Source organism: Rhopalosiphum padi, chromosome 2 (assembly GCF_020882245.1).
Source record: "Rhopalosiphum padi isolate XX-2018 chromosome 2, ASM2088224v1, whole genome shotgun sequence".
NCBI classification, from domain to species: domain Eukaryota; kingdom Metazoa; phylum Arthropoda; class Insecta; order Hemiptera; family Aphididae; genus Rhopalosiphum; species Rhopalosiphum padi.
In genome coordinates, this window is record NC_083598.1 from 10,263,071 (window position 1) to 10,285,494 (window position 22,424).

Below are 22,424 nucleotides of genomic sequence, written 5' to 3' on the forward strand. Positions count from 1 at the left end.
CACACTCCGTAACAATGTTAATATTTTACCGGGTCGGGGGTGTGTGGGTAGAGGGTAGATGCAGAACGGTGACTTACGGCGGGTCGAGGGGTTGTCGTTGTCACCGACGTCGCCGTCGTCGTCGGTGGTTGGTTGGTTAAGGCCACCGTGCCGATGACAGTTTCAAACTACTGTCGCTTTTCATTGTGTTACCACATTGGCGACTGGCCAAACGCCCGCCAAGGTGTGTAAACATATCAAATTCACCGTAACCGCAATTTAACGGCTCATAAAATAATTATTGTATTAGTTATCAGCGACGCGAATGCACGCATAAAAATATTGCATTGTCTCGGGGAATACGTCTCTACTAGCAAAATATATAAAACGCAAAAAACCGTGGATGACGGATAGTATTATATTTTCGTGTGTGTGTGTGTGTGTGTGTGTGTGTGTGTGTGTGTGTGTGTGTGAATAAATCGATCCGTTCGGTTTTTGGCGATTCCGTTTGATCGACCGTCCGACACACGAAAATATAAATAAATCAGACACCGATGGTATAGTGAGTTCTCGCGCGGGCCAAATTGGAAGATGCATACCACGTATAATAATGTGTAACTATACGGCGGAGAAAACCCACCCTAACGCGATGCAGTGTAGTGACTGCGTCATCAACGTCGCTCTAACACGTATTAAATTGCCATGGACCACAAAATGATACGGTGTATGCGTTTTCGTTTTTCGTATACACGACGCGAAAAATCCTAGGTAGTTGGAATCACGTTATGTCAAAGAAAGTGGGACCTACTTAGTGCCTACCGTTAGTAGACATCAAAGGCAATGTACAAATGAATAACACTGGAAAAGAAATAGCGACTCTCGTGATGCGGGAAAGAAACATCCATATATAATATACATATTGTATATATATATATATATTATATTTATAAATTACCTATTGAATTTAACATTATTTTAGAGAAAAGAATTATTTCATATACGATGATTGGTTTATAGCGCTTAGTGTGAGGAAATGATTAAAAATAAAAAATCAATGTTGTACGTTATCGTTTAGAAATACGAGATTCAAAAATGATTGTATAAAAGCCGTCAGGAAATAAATGGTATATAAACGAATATAATTTAATCTCCTCAATTACAATAAAATCTAATAGTAAGGATCATGAGGCGTAGTGGTAGGTCATGCCACTGAAAGAATAAAATATCTAATTAAAAATCATAGGTAGGATGCAAAAAGTACCTTCTAGCAAAATTAAAGCAACATAAAAAACGCAAATCGTAAAACTTTAAGTGCATTCAGCATAATCAGCTTTAATTCGATAACAAGAATGCATAAATTAATAAAAATATCAACCATAAAATATTAATAACCAACGCATTAAACGTATAATTAAACAGCAAACTGTATAAGTACAACATATTATTATACTATCATTGTTGGAAAAAATAAAATAATAAAATTCATCAAATTGCATGGGAACACAATTATTGTTAATTGCATTATGTTACTTCATATTATATTATTCAATCATTATTAAAATGACTGTTTGTCAACGATTTTAGTTGACCTATTTTATAATAAACTAAGTTATAGGTACACTAAAATAATTTAATAGAATATTAAATGGTTAGGTCATCTCCTATGACTGTAGATTAGGCTGGTTAGAGAGAAGCCGTTCTCTGACATGTAGTAGGTTCACATTAGATGTGATAAATTTTAATTAATTGATAAACATTGCTACTTACAAAAAAACAATTCTCAGTGCAGACATTGTGTCCTACTCTAATTCTAAGGATATTCTTTATTTGTACAACTATAAGATAGTAATTCATTTTTCTATTGAGAACTGTGTTTTGTATCAAATATGGCATATATCATACAATTATTATTATTAAATTATATTATTATTTACTTATTATTTTATTAGTTTATAACTTATAATTTTATAAATCAATACCAATGACGCGTGTGAATATCATAGTACACATAGTTTAAAATTAAATATTTTTCGGTGCCTAAATGTATACTTAAAAGTCCCTTATATTTAGAGACATATTATATAATTATATATTCCGGGATATATATTTCACTTAAATATTCGATTCCATCAAAATTTAAATTTTTAATTTCTATCTAAAAATCATGTATTTTTAATATTTGTAATTGTTAAAAGATGAATATCAGAGTATCTATGAATTATATTGTATTACATTTTTACCTTAGCTATTAAAATTTAAAGTTTGAGAATTTTTATTATTTATCAATAATTCATTTTTTTTAATTATATTAAAATAACAAAATCAATTTTGTTAAAAACTGGAATCGTTGAAATTATCACATTTACCGTTATTTATTTATTTTTATAGTTTTTCCTGATTATTTTGAAATTAACTGAGAATATAAAAAGAAAGTACCAACTTGACCCAATTTGCTACCTGATATATTTTCATTATTGCAAATTAAAGCATTTTCACTGCTCCAATGGTGATGATGGACACAGAAATACATTTAAATAAATAAAAAAATATATCATTGCAAGGTTGCCCCATTTATCAGAATGTAAAACTGAAAAATTAATTGATAGTAATAATATTTTTGCAGTTTTTTTTAGCTTAGTTTTTATACAATTATCATAACATTAATTTATGTATGAATAATTCAAAGAAACTTGGAAGTAAATCTGTAGATAATATACAACTTAATTTCTAGATATTCAAATAGATCAAAATGGACATCGGGGGAGTAAACAATACAAAATATTTTATATCATTGATTAAGTTTAGCTCAATATCCAAACTAGTATAGTTTTTTTATAAAAAATATATCAACAATCTTAATCTTAAATAGCTAGGTATTGAAAAAAAAATATGTTAAAAAAAAAACTAATCAATACAATATTATAATTGTTCGTGCATTTTATATGTACCTAAAATTATTATTATACCTACTATTTAATTATATCGAAACCAATTGGATTTTTTTTTTTAAGTGATATAAAGTTTACAGTTTACTAAAAAAATGTAATTTTTTTTGCTGTTAAATAAATTCAAAAAAATACCCATATACTTATTTATATAAAATTTTTTGATTAAAATCGAAAATTTAACCTTATTTTCATACCATTTGATTATTAATACAAAAATACTTATTATAGGTAATTTATTTCATGTGGAAACCGGAAATCAAACTATGTGTTTTATTTATAGTTTACATTTATATTATATTTTTCAATCGACGTAGATGCATAACCTAAGACCTATGTACAGCCTATAACAATTGTAATAAAATCGAAATTCACATCTCGACCAAAAGTGATTCAAAGTACAGTACTTGTTATAAAATTGGTTTCGATTAAAATATAACTGAAGACAATTTTAGAAAATATGGCGTCAGTACAGGCACGTGTACACGAGGGTTTAAGAGTTCAACTTCCTCCGAAATGCTTTCAAAAAATAGAAAATCTAACCGCTGGATGCAACACGCGCCCAACACAACGCGCTTGACGTTTCGCCACACTGCGAATAAACGTCCATGACAGCGGGAAGCGCGTTGTGGGGGGTGTTGCACCCGGCTTAAGCCAACCGACTTGCTGACCAAAACTGTTTTCGACCTCAGGGCTCTTGACCAGCATGATGCTGTCACACACGAGACTGGCCCGCCTTTCACGACTGCAGCCGTTTCGGTGTCGGCGATTTCGACGGACTGCAGTTGTTCAGACGGGGCGTCTCCGCGAGACGAAGACTCGCAGACCGACCGCACCAGTTTCTCCACGACGTCAGCGATCACCATTTATACCGTCTCGTCTTCAATTCTTCATGATCAATGATGTTCAGTATGTCGACTATGTCGTCTATGATTGAATCGAGATCAAGGATCGTGTAATTTAGTTTTTGTAGTGACGTTATCTTCAATCAAGGAAGCCATTTTTTGGTTGAAAATTTTATGCGAGCGTGCGTCGAAGTTTAAATCGGAAATAAACTTATTTATAATATCGTCGGACACCGTGACAAAAAATCAGCTATTATCACCCTATTACGAACCAGTGAGTACCTATGTTCATCAATTATAGTCGGCCAATACTTAAGGATTTCACGGGCCCGTTTATTTAAAAAAAACACTATTATAATTATTTAAAATTAAAATCCATATTCATAGATCTTTAACTTATTATCTAGTTTTATTAGTTCGATTTTCTTTCCATTACCATTTTTCTTATACTAAAGAAAGAGCAACAATGGTATTTTTTTTTTTAGTTTATTTATATTTCATTTCGTGAAATTGACCATTAGCACTAGGTATATGACTGTACATTATTTTATTATATAACTATTTATATTGTTAAAAGTTACCCTTGAAAGTCTAATATCTATAATATTGATTAATAGTTATAATAATATTTAATATATATATATATTTATTACTCTACTACCTGCACTTCTCCGTTATAATGTATATAGGTTATACATTAGTGTGTAAACTATATTATTATGATATACCTCAAAAACAATATTTTTAGAAATTAATCACACAAACAAAGTGTTATTTAATTTTTGTTTGATAATAATTGAAATGTTTTTAATGTTAGTTTAATGAAGAACTTCTAGCTCTCCTGATTAAATTATAGCAAAGTAATATAATATATTTTATAGTTAAATCTGTATTACGTAGATACTTATTACACTTATGCCAAATTTTTTATTTTACTAAGAATATTCTAATTTATAAAAAAATATAAATATTTTAAACCAACACTACTCATTAAAAATTTAACGCACTAACTTAAACTTTGATCCATACTTGTGTACAAATCCTTACAAAAACAAACTTGGACCTGTGGCTTTCATACGCTTGAAAATAGCAATACCTCTGATCTAAAAATAATAACAATCTCTATCCACTCTATTTATCTAATCACATTCATCGTAATTATTTGTTTCTAATAATAGATCAGGAAGGAGCAAAACATATCTATAAGATTTTCCAAAGTCATCTTGGCTCTCACCCCAACTCATTGATTCAAAAATTATAAATTCCCCGGTATTAAACCGGAGACGCTTGCAATGTTAGAGAGGTGTTTATCTAATAAATGATAAAAAAACAAATAGGTGTCACCGTAACCTTTTCCGTGAAACTATTAATTTACCTCATAATTTTATTGTATTTAAAGATGTATAATATTTAACACATACAATAAATAAAAACATTTATTTATGCTAGGTATACACATAAATAATTAGTCAAATTAGTATTTTTTTATTTTTATTTTAGATAAAATATCATTAAATTTGTATTGTTATAATATTATACTGTTGGTATTAATAATTTAATGGTTGGCTCAAAACAAAATGTAAATAACATTTTCACATAGGTACATTATTTTATCTGATATGCATTTTGAAGATATATAAATTACTAATCGTATTTATAATTTGTATAAATGTATTCTGTTATAGATCGTAACTGTGAATTAACAACTTAATCAAACGACACATTTATTTTGCCAATTGGGAATACACATAGAATTTGGCCTGCATTAATGTGACAAAAATAATAACTGACTTAATTATGAGACTTTGTGAATAAACTATGCGTTTTACCTTTTCAGTTCAATAATAGACACTATACCAGCGGTTCCCAAACTTTTTTCTTTCGCGGCACATTATTATTAGTTATTATAAGTCACGGCACACTTTGAATAAATATTATCTACTTATCGAATAATACGTAGCTAACATCTGATTTGATAATTAATCATCTCATAATTTTAAAAGAAAAAATGAAAAAGTACTTCCCACTTTGCCTATTAACGAATATGATTGGGTGCGCAATCCTTTTGCAGAAACATCAGATGTAATATCACATCTACAGGATTAGTTGAACAAGAACAACTTTTAGAACTTCAATCTGATCGTTCATTGAAATTAAAATTTATTTAATGAACTTAAACTGTTCCAGTTTTGGAGTCTTATTAAAACATAGTATCCGATAATTACAGAAATTTCAATAAATTTATTATTACCATTTTCTACAACATACCTACCTCTGTGAACTTAGGTATTCCGCACTAACAAATATTAGAAACAAAAAACGTTAACTACTTTTATCAGTTGAACAAGAAATGCTGGTGTGTTAATTTTAAATCCCTCCTAGAATTGAACTATTATGTACACAACATCAAGCACACGTTTTACACTAGAATTTATTATTATATCTCTTTTTTTGTAATTTTAATGTTCATTTTTATATTAATTATATTTAAGTATTTTAAAACAAATCATGATATGTTTTTTTATAAAAAAAGTTCAACTTATCGCGGCCACCTTTCAAATTTCACGGCACACCCTTTGGGAAACACTGCACTATACAGTTCTGAATAAATTATTTTCCATTTTTAGTTCTCGCGACGATTTTATGTTGTATTTTGAATATTATAGTTATATTAATAGACTAAATTTAATTATTTATAAAATTTTCATTATAAAGTTGGTACTTACAAAAATACATATTTTTAATATTATACTAATAGTATACTATATGGTATTACTATTTTGACATTATATCCATAAATAACTATTCTTTTAGGAATTAATAATTGTTATTATAAACTTTGTAACATTTTTACAAAAAAATCGTGTTTATTGTCTTACTTTATATTCTATTAAAAAAAAAATATACATAAGAAAGCAGAAATAAGGTCATGATAATCTTTAAACCAATTTTATGATAATAAGCTTCGACATCCAGGCGAATTGGTTGACAATTGTTCACTTATATAATATAATACAATAGCGTTAATCCTGATATACATGTTTGGTGGTATTACAATAAATTATCTATACTAGTTTACTTAATGATTTTTGTCTATTCTTGTCCTGTCTTGTCCTAGACCCTAGTGATTGATGGAAGTATTTGGATATTTCTGACAATATATATCTATTTGTCGTCATTCAACGAGGAGATACTTGATAGATAATTATTATACTACACTGGCTGTGCATTGGGTTTCGTCTTCATTATACATACGATAACCTTATTATGTATCAGATACTTCTGCTATCCATGCTATATTCATATAAACGCGTTAGAATTATGTATTCTCTTCTATATGAATTATTTTCCAACGTTTTGTTGTACATTTCACTACATCGAGTTGTTTTATTTTATGCTATACTCTCATAACCACTTTATACCAATTTTATATGATTATAGTTTTTATGGCGTCTTCATAATATGTGCAAAATTTTAAATTTATATCTCTGGTCGTTATTTTCCGATTATATTGCCAGTTTATCTACTTTATAATATCTCTAAATATAGCTATTCCCTGGTATCCAAGCAACACTAATATTGTTTTCACTGTTTTTTTCTTTCATGGTTTTATTTTTAAATTCAGGTCACTTTTGTTTTCGCTATTCATTAAACTTGACACGGAAAGTTATATATTTTATAATAAATATGAAAATTAATATTTGCTTTTTATTATATAATTTCAAGTAGTATTCAAGAAATTTGTTATTATTAATTAAATTATCAATTTAACAAGTGATACATTAGTATGAAATGTAATTTTTGAATTAAAAAAATATTTTAAATTATATGAAAATATATTACTTGGCAATAGTTGTAGATTATTTTTTTCAAATAAATAACAATACATGTTGCTTTTTCAATACGCTAATTTATGGTTAATTGATATATTATAATATGATTAAATACAATCTCATAAAACTTACTTATGACTTTTTATAATTTTTTTTTAAAGTTGTCCCCAGTTATTAAATAATCTAGTTTCTTATACTATCAAAATTAATTAATGTACATTAATCATACCATATTATTAACATATGAGTCAAGAAAATCTGTCAAAGTTAAACGATTTTCAGGAAAAAAATATTTTAATTGCAACATAATTCGTTTTTAGATTACCACACTTTCTGCTTATATAACTGTATACGAAAAAGATGTTTAAGTTCATATAATAATTTATCATAGTCTTAATAATATATTATACTATGACTAAACGCATTGCAACATTATTAATAAAATAATGTAATTGATGTTTTATGCATTATTATTCAAAAAGTTGAAAACTGTCTCAATAATATTTTTATAAATAAATTCTGATATGTGTCCGACTATAAATTGCGTCATTAAACGATTATTTTCAGGAAGTTATTTTTTTCACATGTAATACCTCAATAAATATAAAAAAAAATTGTATTTTGTAAACTTCAAGTGCTTTTTTCATATGATATTAGTCGACGGATAATCGATAATTCTGTGCAGAAATTGTACCGTAGCTCGTAGGAGCTAATCGACGAGCATAATATAATTTTTCAAAATAATGAATGATGAATGGTAAAAAAAAAATAACCCATAAAAAGTATAAGGTAGGTAAGTTCATTTATCATTTTTTTTTTATGAAACTAAACACGAAAAAAATAAACATCATTAATATTTTAAAAGTGAGGATATATTTTGGCGTTTGCTATATAATTATAAAATAATAGGCTATCTGAACTTATCATTATGTTTTATAATTAGGCAAATATACAAACAAACAACTATATCAATTATTGATTAGATATGTCTGTATATTATTTTTCTGTTATTGATATATTTTTTTAATTGTAATGTAATATTATAATGTTGCATTTGTTAAACTACAGATTAACTCAATATTTTAGTGAAGTTTTTAAATCCAAAATTCAAAACTCACGGTTTTTAGTTTTACATTTCTCTGAAACCCCAAAATTCGTTGTATGTTGTAATTCAGTTCATGAGCACAATATTGGTTAAAAATCTATTTAATAATAATATGTTAATGGTTATAGTTTACATTAGCTTATTAAGAATTTTATAATATTATGTTAATTAAATTAAATTAATTCAAACAGTGTATAGTTTAAAAACATGTATATTATATATAATATTTATAGGCAAACTTATTCTATAGGTATGTATTAGGTACACGTTATTTATAATAAATTAGCTTAATAATAGTTTATAAACATAATTTCTGAAAAACAAATTATTATTATAATATTTATTTTGGTACCGTTGGAAATTTAATTATGATTTGTTACATTTGTTAACAAAATAAATGCACTTACAGTATGTAGAATATTTGATAATTAAAATTAGACCAAATGAATTAAGTACACAGTGAGAAAATAACTTGTACTTCATTCTATTTATATCATTAACCGAAATAAATTGCGTGTTCTATACCTACTACTATGTTTTTAAAAGACACAATAATTTATCTGTGTATTTATGAACAAGTTTTTACGTGAATTCTTATTTATAGATCACTTAAACACTATTTACAGTAATATTATAATGTTAATTATCCATGTAGAAGATAAAAACTAATTCCAAACAATTTAAAATTTGAAACTGATACCTAAAAATATTTTAGTCAATCACACCTAAAACAAAAAATAAAATATAAGTACTATATTTACTTTTAAGCAGCTTTTATTTTAGCAGTCTATATAGTTGTATTGACCTACCGAAAGCTGTAACCCTGGTACTACAATGAACACAATGACGCCCACCATTTATTCAACGTTCAAGTTAAGTATACAATACTAGCACAAAGGCACAGTATAGTGTATACGTATTTTAAACAGACAAAAACAAATAAATGATACAAAACCAGTTATACAGGTAGAGGCTAAAACTTTGAATATTATTTTTGTCATATTGTATGCATTTAAATTAACATAATATTTATTTTAATATGTATACATAATAATTTTAATAATATTAAAGATAAATAATTTAAGTAGAATGAATACATTGACACAATGTATATTATTTGAATCAATTTTTATCGTTAAATTCGAATAAATGTTTTAACCTTTTTAATAATATTCATAACAACTTATAAAGTTTCTGTCACTTAGCTATAAACAATATTTTAAAAAATAATATAAATTTGTAGAAATGGTAAAAAAAATATGGTAATACATTTTTTTTAAATCTTGAAATACATTGACAATATTGAACTTAGTTTTTTTTTAAAAATAACAACAATGAAGACTATAAATAGTTATCTTGTGCAGTCTGAAAACGTTAAAAATAATGTATAAATTTAACTCAGTATGCGTTAATATAGTACATAATAACAATGATAAAATCGTACATATTAATATAGTACACAATTAAACTCCTATTGATTGAAATTTAAATGTAAAATAAAATTATTTTTTAATTTAAATCAACAAAAAAAAAAAATCATCTTAACAATTAGTACAATACCTTTTTAAACATTTATATTAGACTCCTTTAATTTTAACGTATTAATGTTTTGTTCTCTCATGCATTTTTTCTTAACCGTGAAAAAATACTTAATGTTTGTTTAACACTACTGACGTGAAACTTTAAAAATACATATATTATACTGAAATTTCTTAAAGTTAAAAGTATTACCATGATCATATTTTAGTGTTTGCTCCGAAATTTATTAAAGTAAATATTTTTTGAACCATATTAAATAACAAATATTATCACAAAAATTGTAGATTATCGATGGTGAAAACGTATGGAACAATCTACGTCAAGTTGTCAACTTTTTAATTAAAAAATAATTTATTTGTATTTTATTAATATATTATTAGTTATTAATTTTAAACTACTTATTATCTATGCGTATTGTGTGTAATCCATTAATTAATTAATTATAGTTTAAATATAAAGTAAGTAAATCAACTTAAATGACATTTATTTTAAGATATTGTTTAATGTTTAATCGATATAAAAATATGTAGGTAATCTATAATAGGAAAATCAAGTGTGTGAATAGATATGTACATAATTCTACAATGGATATTGTCATCCTCGCTGTCAGCGCTTATATTTTATACCAGAGACCAAATTCATTATAATATGTATAATTCATATTAATATGTTTTAATATTCATAATACATATTTATTTTGCATGTTCATGTAGGTATAATAAAGAATTTCTCACGGAAGACTCACTAATTATTTCGGAAGTAAAAATTAAACTCGTATGATGCAATTAATAGTAACACAAATAAATTAATAATAAAAATAAATTTCATTTGATAAGTTAAATACCATTTAAAAACCACAAAATTGTATTGGAGATTGCTTATTGTCGTAACTCGTGATTATTTGAAATTTAATAGTCTTTATGATATGCGACAATAAATAACAACATCGCACTATAGAACATGGCACGGTTGAAAACAACAATAAGTACGATTCAACGTATAACTATATTTATATTCGTGGTACAATAATAATATATTAAATTCATCTTAAATCTTAGCGTTTGTAATCAATTATTAATCAGTCTATTTAAAACTTTCTAAAAATATAAAAACAATCGAAACAATAATAACGTTAGTCCCGATTAATTTTGTGAACAGATATATTTTTATTTAAGACTTTATGAGTGTGTATGTTTCGAAATTTTCGATCACACACAGTCAATGTATCAATATTGACACAACCAGAACCCTCTAGGTATATTTAATATTTTAATATAAACACTCATTTTCCATAAATTTGAATGAATTCTATTTATTGTGCGCGCGCAGTCATACCAGCTGAATGTTTATATTACTATTTAAATTAAATGTTCATCAGTTTAGTCTTGTTGCATGCATATTATATTGGAGTAATGGTAATATATTTGAAATTTGGCAAAAAGTGGATCTATATCGAACTGATATGGATATAAATAAAATAAACACAAATGCACGAGTTTACATGATATACAGATAATTCATTTTAAACGATTATAATTTATAGGTATTCAATATTATTAAACCCACTAACATAGTAATTATTTTTCGTGTCATATATCAGCCCCTATTCCATTTACTAAATCTAAATGTATAAATTGCAAATACGTTTTAATAAAAATATAAACATATATATATATAATATATTTATTTATATATCTGTGTATTTAAAAAGAATATTATGTATTATGAATTATAATGCAACACTTTGTATAATTAAAAGAAAAATTAACTTATTTTGATTTAACTAATATGATTTTTATTGTACACGAGTTACATTTATAAGTTATAACTTATAAGTATATAAATTATTTTTTTTTACTTATTCGATTTCATTATAATTAAAAATATGATTTATAAAATTAAGAATCTTTAAAACTATAATAGAGAGCTAAAATGATATTGAAAAAATATTATTTTTAATTATATTAATTATTTAGTACCATAAAATATTAAATAACTAGTATAAAATTAAAATTTCATAAGAAAATAATGCATGTTTAATATGTTTTTTACATGATATGTTGAAATAAACTATTGTACATTATTAGGTAAAGTGCATTGATAATACAATATATTTACTTAAAATATTATGCAATGATTGTTGTGTAACACCATAAAACATATTATTACATCAGTAAATTACAGTTTTGTACTTTTTAGTGATTACTATTTTAATCTAACAAATAGGATTTTGTTCACTCGAAATAAATCAAAGGAATTTTAGTTGAAAAAAATTCATTTCATGAATTAATTAAAGTTTGCATCCTTGTACAGTGTGTTTTACTTTAATTATTGCTTAGATTACATCACAATAAACACTTAAATTTATGTACAATGCAATTTAATTTAATTTTAGTTGGATTTCAATTAAAATTCGAAAAATATACTCTTATATTGTATGGATTAAATATTTGGTATGCTTGATTATGTAGTCAAAAAACGTTTGTACCTATAAGTACTATAGGTATGCAATATGCATAATACATTGTATAATGTATATATTTATAATCCACTTTTAAATCTTTTCATAAATCATCATTGTTACAAGAAAATCTCAATACGATTAAGTAGTTTAATTTATTATAATTGTTTGTTTAATTTCAATACCCAGAGAATAACTTTGTTTGCTATCGACGTATAGTTGCATCACTAAAATATTATCATACATAATACTGGAATCGTGAATATTAATTTCTTACGTTTTGTGCATAATTTAAAAGAAAGAAATAACAAGGAATTTTAACAATCAAAATTAACTATTGATAATATAACTTCTCGTTGTATTGAGTCTTGATACATTTTACTTGTCCATATTGTGAATTTATAGCTTATTTTAATTGATTCAGCAAACTGCAGGAAATTACAATAAATTAATTTTACGTCATGATTGACTTTATTAGGTTATTAGAGTTTTGTAAACAATATGTACTGATAGTATTCATGCAGTGTTTGGGAGTGGAACAATTATTATTATATGCCGTTTACGTAAATAATTATACATAATATTTTGTATAATATTTAATCCAAGGTGGATATATACATCCACCTTTTTAATCCCTAGAATATTGATTTTATCTAAACACTGGACGAACAATCCTATTTAATTGACTTGTTTTTAATTTGTTCGTATTTTGATATCCAACTCAATAAATCGAGTAAAATATATAGACCAAGTGGATAATCATAAATATATTTTTATTTTCTAAGTAATTTTTTATCATAATTTAAAGTGTTATTTTTATTTGGGTAGCTTGATTTTCAATATTTTTCATGTTTATTTGTTATTGTATTATGCGTCTAGAGGTAAAGTTATTATGATATCCAAATGAAATATTTATTTTAAGACAATATTTATATAATTATTTTAATATGCGTACAAGAAAATTATAAAAATATGCCACGTGGCTATTACGGGTATTAATCACTCTGTTGTAGGTAGCGTCGTTGTAAAAAATTGCAATAGTATCAAAGGTTCAAAAATAAATATTGAACGTACTGGATGGCATAGAAATGAATGTAAACCTAAGCATGTAATACGTGTCTCCTAACCAAATGTCCCGCATAATGTTGGGTGGTTAAAAAAATGTCATACTGCTTTCTAATTTCGTTGGTCACTAGTCTTGTGTATAACACATAATTGACCAAGCCACTATAATATAGCACCGATTATATAGCAAGGGCGGATACAGTGGTCCGGAACGGGGGGGGGGGGCAATTTGTTAGTTATCGACTAAAAAAAGGTCATCATCTACTTAAAAAAAAAACTTTGTTGGAATATATGATACTTTTTTTGTGGACTGGGGGAGGCAATTGCCCTTATTGCCCTCCCTTGTATCCACCCTTGGTAAATAGGACATAACCGTGGTTATCACAACTATTACAACTTTTTGTAGTTTCACATCGGTAAATTGGACGAGAATGGCGATATAAAATAACACTGTATAACTACAGAATAATTATAACACGGGTGTTCTGATTTTTGAGATAATAATAACATATTCCGATAAATCAGAGCGAGTACAGAGCCGATGAAATTGTATAAATAACCATTGGTAATAACCGTTGACATTTACTGGTATTTATACCTAACCTAACCAGAACTAAATATACTCTCATTCACTGTTTTGGTGTCCACTACTCCACTAGCTAACGCTCAAAATAATTTGACAAGTATCTATGGAGAGCCAGGATCAGTAACTAAAAATCCAGCTGCTTTACATCTTGGGAGAGCATCAAATAACTAATAATACAAATTCATCGACCGAGAGAGATACAATTGCACTGACAGTGACTAATTAGCTAACGTAAATAACATATTTTAAAGCTGACGTTTTCATGGTAATCGGCCAAGAAGCTATAGTATTCCATTAGGAACACTGTCATCACACGGTTATTTTTTTAACCAGGTTGTCAATTTTACACCCATGCTTCTCCGTTGTTGGCTAATCATACGTAACCGGATATATTAGTATTCTAGGATACATATCCAACGTCTAACTATGAAGTCATATTGCTCTCTTAGCCCTTGGGGATCGACCGAAGAACGATTATTCCAATTGTTCCATTTTTAGTTATCAGATCGAGTATCAATAACGAATCCATTGATTAATATTATGGCTGCATGCCTTATTAAAATTAAGTGAGACCTTAGGATTCCATTGTTTTCATAACAAATCAATATTGAAAAGCTGACTCACAGTGACTAATCAACTGTTACTGCCTGATCATCCACATTTCCACGCGTTAAAAAATACTGACAAATAGTTAGATTGAAATGAGATCATCAGATGTATTCCACAACGAAGTTTAGATCGAAATCTTTCACAAGAGAATGGACTATTAACACCGGCGAATCATTGCCAAGTACTAGGCTATTACAAGAGCCGATGATGCATTCTGGGGTTTATTATAGTGGCCACTCTCAACCAGAGATCCCAACTGTGTAATGATGATTTTACAATCCTTTACATGGCTTGGGTAGACTAATAATTATAGTAAGTTATACATTATACGATTGGAGCGTATAATACCACTCCGCTACAAGGACGTAATTACGAGGGAAGGATATGGGGAATAGATCCTCCTCATAAGCTGTATTTATATATTAAATTTTACCTACAAATAATTTAAATATAAATTTATAAATTATTACAAACCTAAATCAAATAAAATATTTAGTTGTATTAGTATTTAATTAGTTTATTACTCGGTAAACCAGGGGTAGCCAACCTGTGGCAAGCGTGCCTTTTGTGGCGCATTTGACGTTATTGAATCATATTTAAGCATAAAATAAAATAACATATATTATATTTTTGTATAGTAAATAATAATTATTAATTTTTTATGGCACATTCTCAATTTTTTATTTTTTTATTTGGCACAATATAGAAAAAGGTTAGCCACCCCTGCGGTAAGCAATAAGCATGATTTTTAAAATAAATGGTTATTTCACTTTCATTGTTATCTTATTGATTTATAAACACGCGGTGCCCTAATACACATTTTATCGAATTAGTAATTACAATGCCTATTACTTATATATGCTATATACACAGAGATATGAGATAGAAAATATTCCAATAATTGATAAAACCGCAATCCCAAAAATACAAGTACGCCAGAAAGTATATTTTTAGTCCTTAAAAAAATCAACACGTATTTTCGAAACAGTATGTTATAGATTGGTAATTTAATAGCTGTGCTTAATAAAATACATTTTCATAATGACTAATAAGTAGGGTTCGGGACTTGCATTTTCATGTTTTTTTGTAGTGGCCGTAGATTATTCTAGGTGAGTTATAAATTTATTTCATGAAATGGTAAAACTAAATACTAAGTTTAAATTTCCATATTTTTACATAATATTTCGTTATATTTTAGGAAAAGTGCATATTTGAGCAATTTTTAGCATATTTGTACATATTATGCATTATTTAAATTTGTATGTACGTACAATTGTCGGGAAAAATCATACTTGGAAATCATTCAAAAATATTTTTTAAATAAATTAAGACCGTAGTCTGACATATAAAATAATTATATTGATAGGTGATGAGGTATAAAATGTATTTGGGAGGGGGGCAAAGTCTTCTCAAAAGGCAGTTTTAAATATTTATTTTTATAACCCCTTCATGAAACATTCTCGATTACGCCATTGCTCCGCTATAAACTTATATTCGATAAACATTTTTTTTTTTATTCCATTAATGGTATTCAAGGGCACAATTATTACATTGAGAAACTAATGATGTAACCCTTTATTTTTTCAATTAGTCTTACGATGAACATTATAATGATCAACTTCTCCATCTGTACCAGATAATAATTATTGATTATATACAATAATAGTTCTGTATCGTACAATTGTGTATAATAATAGATTAATATAAAATAAGAACTAATTATTAATCATGAGTAATGTGCATTATTAGGGCGCTGATTTCAAAACTGGTGGTAGGTATACTAACGCTAACTCAACTCTTCCTGATAATTGCGAATACAAATGTATGTTATGTTTTAATTGTACTAGTACTATATACGTATTAAGACAAGCAATGGTAGTGAGAATTAAAGACATGCTCGTTATCCAGTCGTTGAAATATTATCATATCTTGAGTACAAACAACGTGACGAAGTTATCTTGGCGACAGAGACGACTCCGACGTCGTAGATGAATAGGATGTGTCAAGGATCGTGGTTGCATCTGGTATCGCACGACTGTATGCAGCTTAAGAGGCCGATCTCAGATATGACGCTTATTAGTCGTATTATTGAGAATAATATACACATGTGTACAGTAGATACAGGGTGGTTCTACGACAAATCGCATAATCAGGATAAACATAATCGGTGACAGTCAATTTCTAAGATTGAAGATCTCAACATTTTCAAACTCAAAAACCATAAGTTATTATTTAAATTAAACACCTGCTTATGTTTTAAAAATGAATATTCCATAATAACAAGATTTTTTTTCAAAAATTCGCCAGTTATTGACAGGTAAATGCAAAAAAACATTTTGATAAGGAAAAACTGACATTGACAGGTATAATTAAGTACAAATAATGAAATAACTATGGTAGTAACTATGTGCTATAAGTGCAAGAATTTATAAATTTCGTTTTTGGTAAACTACAATAATTATCAGCGTAATAGTGTCATTGGTAGTAGAAACACCCTGTATATGCTTATAGCATATTTGTACTCTTATGACGACAACGGGATTGTTCTTATTGTGCTTGTATTACGCATTATACCCACCACCGAACAGCGTCAGTGGCAGCAGCCGACAATATGATAATGTATTATACATGATTATGAACCATTAGTGGTAGGTACCCTACGTTATAATGTACGAACTCCGGTAAGTCATCCCTTCCCATACAGTCACGCTTTAAGCCATGCCATCGTATCGTGGCTAACGGATTTCATACGATGAGTTTGTCTTGTGTGCCATCATATGATATTATAATATTAGTATAACATATTATCGTCATCGTCATGGTGGTTCGAGGCCAAGTCTTCTTATACAGGTACCTAATAATTCGCATACGGCGATGACAACGACAACGACAACGGCTATAACACGGATATTATAATAAGGTTTCCGGTATAAAAATATATTAATGCTATACCGCTCGAGCATAATCGACTTATGACAGTGTATATAAAGGTATAGGTATAGGTACGATTGTTATTGTTATTATGTATTTATCGTTACCACACAATGGCAGTCATGAAAATGACGTCCTAACGGCCACCAACAGTTTTCTCACCATATATACGTATGACATTATAGTGACGACATTAATCAACCCTCGTTTCAAACCGGATTCACGTGATATTTAAACCAGTTGGTATGCTCTGTAGTGTCTAAGTTCGCATTTGGCGAACAACCGACAAACCGAATAACGTCGACATACAGCATAGACATATCGACAATAATAATTATCAAATTAATTCAAATTGCACAAATCAATACATATTAAACAATAATTGATTAAAAAATTTGTTGTTGAAAAATGATTTGCATAACAAATAAAAGGTACTATGAATTTTATTATTTTTACTATCATAATACACAGGTAATGATTATCTAAAGTCATTTTTATTATTTTTAATTTTATCAACACTCATAAATTTATGTTTATCGACCACCAGCGAATTCGGAATTCTCCATATTATCATAATAATATATACACTACTTTACACCACTAAATCAGTGTACTCGAGTTATCCGAGTCGAACAGACGCGTTTGATATAATATCAACACGTCCCCACCATCAAAACCATTTGACCTATTCACATACGTATTGTTATAATTATAACTATTATTATTATTATTATTTTAGTATTGTTAGCCATAAGCACATGGTATATACACCATATTGTCGTAATACGTATAACGTTCGTAATGTCTTTAGCGTCGTATCCACGTATAGGGTTGTTCATCTTTGATGTTGAACTTTTCCGCCGACAGCACCTGGTATACCGTAATAATAATAATTATTGTTAACAGCGATTTACGGCCGCCTCCGGCGAGTGTAGTAATTATCATACTTGAACACTAATTGATAACTGCAACCGTGTTGTTATTATTATTATTATTATTAGAATATTATTATCTGTTTGCATTATCTTATTGTTCAAAGTGTGCGAGACACCTCTCCACGAGAAAAGTTTCCACCCGCTGGTATTTCTGGCGGTTACGTTCAACGTGTATATTATTATTATTATAACAACGCATAATAGCAATACCGCAAATCAAAATTAAAAAACCATAACTTTGATGCATGGCTCTGGTATTTTCGGAAACTGCTTCACTTTGTGCCAGGGATTTAATTTCACGGCAACATCACTTACTGTTTGAGACTAAATATTGTTGGATTTTAATTTTGTTCTTGCTTTTATGACCATAAAATCGTTACATTAATTATGCATATAATATAAATAAAAACGGTAATTATAAGAAGCTATTTTTGTGGGGTTTGATTATTTTAATTTAATTTATTTTTATTATTATTATTATTACAAATTTCAATTTTTCAAAATTATTATTTACAACAGCTAAAAAAATACTCAAATAAATTCCTTACAAACTCTTAAAGTGAATAACAATATTCAATATTTTCTACACTTTATTTAAAAAGATAAATAAATTAAATCTCGTTCAGAAATTGGACAATTTTCTACACTAGAGAATTTATGCTGAACACAATAATTAACAATTTGTAGCATTTGATTTAATTGTTTTATTTTTACAATTATAAATTTTTTTTAATAACTGTATCAAGTGTTGAAGTGTGTATAAAATATAAATACTTTAATATTAAATAGTTTATGAGTATTTTATAAAATAAGTTATAAACTGTAATAGCATTTAATTTAAAATGTTTGGACAAATGTCAATATTGTTAAATATATTTAATATAGATATTTGTATACTGCGTGATAGGTACTTTTATTTGTACATCATAAAATATACATATTATTATTTATCATGCTAATAGATATATTTTAGAATTCAGCTTTATCTTTTTTATTGTGCCCTTGGGAATCGCATAATAAAATAAAAATATAATCTTGTCATTTATTTTCAAAATACATACTTATTTGTTAATCACACATATATATATAATAGAGAAAAATCAACTGTTAAATTTGTAATCGATGTGTTTGTCCAAAAACCATTACTACAAAATCAATGTTAGTCATTTTTAGACAACTAAAATAATTGTTTTTGAACATACAACATACAACTGTTTAAAAAAATATATTAGATTTTTCTAAACCTCATAAATTCTAGTTTATTTACTTATCTCTTTATACATATGGTTTATAGGCAAAGTATTATAGATTTTATATTATATGTGGCCGCGTAGTTTGTATTTTATGCAACGCTGATAGTGATTATCTTCAAAATATTATTTTATTTAAATATAAAAATAATCTTATAATACTTCAGGTTTAACTGATCCAGAATAAAAATATGTTTTAGGTGATAAGTATTTTTAAATATTTTAAATAAATTTACTTTACTTGATTTTAAATGTAAAGATTAAAAGTAATCAATCGCAGAAAATTAACTAGAAAATAAGTTGAATCATTTATTTTTATCAATACTAAATAACTTGAATTTAAATAGTAAAACATTGCCTATTTGTATTATAATAAGTAATATAATATTATGTATAATATCCAATTAAAAAAATATAAAATTTCTACTTAATGAATAATCTGTATATTTAAATATTTATTTATAGTATGTATTATACAAAAAAAGAGGGATTAGGTAATATTAAGCAATTTCTGGATACCGTGGATACAGGTGGTCGGAATAAAAATAATTTGATTTAACTTCGGTTTTCATATTGAAATACATGGATACTTTAGCCACAATCAATATATTCAATTTAACCAACAAATAACAGTTACACACCATTTTATTATAAAAAATAATTGAACCTAGATAGATAAGGGCGATGAGGCTATATCATTATACATCGCTGTGTTCGATATATTATAATTCTATCGATAAAATAATTAATGGTAAAGGTATTAGAAGATTGAAATAGCAAACAACTCAGAGGTTAACTATAATAAGAAGACATGGAAACATAAAATATTGAAAGGTACTATAATATCCTACAAATATATTAGTTTATCCAAAAATTAATTAGTAGTGAATTACAAAGGAAAACAAATCTGTTTAATAAAATACTGAACTATTATCTCATCAATTTATAACAATAAATATACATAATTATATAATAACGTATAATACACCTATTTTACCTGTTCTATAATTCAAGTGTAAGATAACCAGTAAAGTGCAGGAATATTATGACAATATTGAAAACAATATAGTTTATTTAAAGATAATTGTAAACTAAAAATTGAATATTCTAAGATAGGGTATTTGGTGAATGTTGAAAATTGTCAAATAAATAACTGAAATCATTAAAATAATAGTGTTTTTTTTTACATTTGCATACCTAATATTATTTGATTTTTACCCTTTCATTGTTCATTATTGCTATAAGGCATGTTCTAATCTATTTTCAAACCCTCATATTTGAAAATTATGCAAAATTGTCCTTGTAAATCTACCTCTGTTAGGAATTCAGTCAATATTGTTAGAAATTAATCTCAACAACTTAGCAATTCTTGGGCATACAACTCAATAAAAGGTAATTAGATGTTCATTAAATGGCAAAATACAATTTCCTAGTCGTGTGTAGTCTAATTTATCAAAGAAATGTGCGCTTCGGATGATTAAAACCCATAAGGTACAACGATTAATTATTGCTATTGTGCATAATGTATGCGTTTTGTCTAATTTAAAGCATAATATACAGCGTATTATTATGTCATTCTGAGACTTCATATGCCCCATTGCCCCAAGACTGTTTTCGATTAAAAACTGTTAGTAAAAAATGTATAACTTTTTATTTATAAACTTAAAAAATTCCGCATGACAGACTACTTTCTGATTTATGTCATAGCCACCCTTATCTTGTTTTATATACTCGACCATATGGAAGATTATTAATTCATAATTTAATCTGAAATAAATACATTTTCCTAAATATTTCTAAAAATTGAAAGTATTATTATTATTATGTTTAGTGTCCAAACATAACCATTAATAGCGTTACCCAGCTATTAATTGTATTGTATCGTCGTTAAATATAGATAAATTATACACTGCTTCACAATTATTAACGACAATATTCTTAAATGTTATATTAAAATTAATAATTGAATATATGCATTTTAAGTTTACAATATTATAAATCAACCAAAATAGTTAAAAAAAAAAAATTAAAAATTAAAAATGTAAACATTCAGTATTAGTTATTATTTATACATAAGTATAAATTTATAACCATTATACTAGTAATTATATATAAAAGAATAGTTATATAGATCTAAGCAGATGAATTCCTGTATAAATATATGATATAAATTTACTGAACTATTTTTTTGTTTCTAATATTTGACTTATAAATATGCCGACTTACAGGTATATTCTGTTATTTTGTAATAAATTAAGACCATATAACTTATAAACTTTTTTAATAATCTTTGGAGATTTGCGATTTTTTTGTTGTTCACGCTAGTCTTTTAGTATGTACA